This window comes from Aplysia californica, unplaced genomic scaffold (genome assembly GCF_000002075.1).
Source record: "Aplysia californica isolate F4 #8 unplaced genomic scaffold, AplCal3.0 scaffold00043, whole genome shotgun sequence".
NCBI classification, from domain to species: domain Eukaryota; kingdom Metazoa; phylum Mollusca; class Gastropoda; order Aplysiida; family Aplysiidae; genus Aplysia; species Aplysia californica.
In genome coordinates, this window is record NW_004797313.1 from 220,157 (window position 1) to 221,943 (window position 1,787).

At 43.8% G+C, this 1,787-nt stretch overlaps 1 protein-coding gene across 2 annotated transcripts in view; it reads right to left on the reverse strand.

Moving 5' to 3' along the window:
• LOC101863324 overlaps positions 1-1,787 on the reverse strand; it is a 12,227-nt gene that overhangs the window by 8,726 nt on the left and 1,714 nt on the right. The gene's annotated exons all lie outside the window — the stretch shown is intronic.

Genomic DNA, 1,787 nt, shown 5'->3' on the forward strand with positions numbered 1-1,787 from the left:
CACACACACACACACACACACGCGGAACGCACGTGCACACACACCCTCGCACATACGCTCAATTAAATTCAGACTCAGCAGCAAGCATGTCAACAGAAATAAAAACTGATCCGTCAAGATGCAAAAAAAACCCGAGAATACTGAAGTTTTAAAGCAAAACAAAAACAAAATAACTTGTTACCAGGAATGCACTTTGCCGCTGACAACAACATACAATGCTTCAAAAACAACCCCAAAACCCCCCCAAAACAACAACAAAACGGACTGACAAAGTGCAGTGACAAGGTTATGTACCGTACTAAGGTATTTGTTCATTACATGGCAGCCAAAGGAACTTATCGTTTCAGTTCGAGTAAAGAGAACCACAGCGATATGATAACATTTCGCCATTCTGTGCACGAGACTAGTTTGTTAGACAAACATAAACATCAGGGAAATTGAACTTGAAAAGAAGTAGCTAGGATCTTATAGAAGCACCCTCCAACTACCCTATGAAACGTACGGACAGAGCTGCTTTGAAAAAGTAAATAACAACCAAATCTCCCCCCCCTCCCTCCCTTTTTATTTGCACCTGCTTCCGCCCTAAAAAAACTAAAAAAGATAACAGAACAAAACAAAGCAAAACACCAGACCCAATTAGGCAGGGGGGGGGGGGTGAAAACTCAAGCAGTTTCGGTCATTTCGCATGTGAGCTAGCATTGTGGGATTTCTGGGGTCTATTCTTTTTGGCTTGACCGGAAACTCAAGGACAAAAACACGCGTAAAAATTACTCCACACCAGTTAATCATATTTAGGCGGCGGGCAGGCTGCTTTGACTCTACCTGGCAGGGTTAACCCGGCCTATGTGGGATGCAACAGTACCCCCAACAGTACCCCCAACCGTACCCCCAACAGAGAGAAAACGCTTGACAAAAATGAGCAATCTCCCCAAAGAGAAATCATCGAACTCACATCTTTTGTAAACGTGGCCCACCCTACTGACACTATAAGATAAGTTAAATGGGCCGACATATGAACTGAGCAGAACGGCTTATATATAATGCATGTGTGTGACGGATACGGGACTTCAAGTGTGATACGATCAAGAAAAAGACATACTTTGTGAGATAAGCGAGGAGCCTAAGCAAGATATCTCTACACCACAGCCGCGGCAGCACGTACAAGATAGCTAAACTGAAGACGGAATAAAAGTGAGGAAGGGATGCCACCCCACACCCAAGCTTCCGTGGTTACGTTTGGGAGGCGGTTCATCGGTGGGGATTTCGCTCCCTCTGGAAATGGTACGGTGTGGGTTTAACGGCCCTATCTACACTATTAGGTTTTTTTAAGAAGCGGGGCCTCCTAGTTTAACGTGCCTTTCCCAAGGACACAACGTTGGACCTTGCTGAGGCTCGAACCCCCGAACCCGCAATCTCACAATTACGAGTCCGGTAGCCTAACATCGCTCCTTCTGTCCATGTGTTAGTGGATTGTTTATACCCCCCCCCCCCCCCCCCCCCAAAAAAAAAATCCCCCAATAAAAAGAGAGAAAAAAACCCAGCAACAGTAACAAGCAAACCAGAATAACAAACAAAAAGCAAAAAACGCAAAACGAAAACAAACAATAATAAAAACAAAACAAATTGAAATGCATTAGAAATGCTCAAACAAACAAGAGTTTACATTATGTTCTCTCTATTTAATGAAGGATTGTATGTTGGTTAAATCGGAAGGAAGTTAGAAGGAGAGGAAAGGGGTTGGAACGAGTGTGATTACTACTGTTTAGTTGTTATATTGTGTGTGTGTG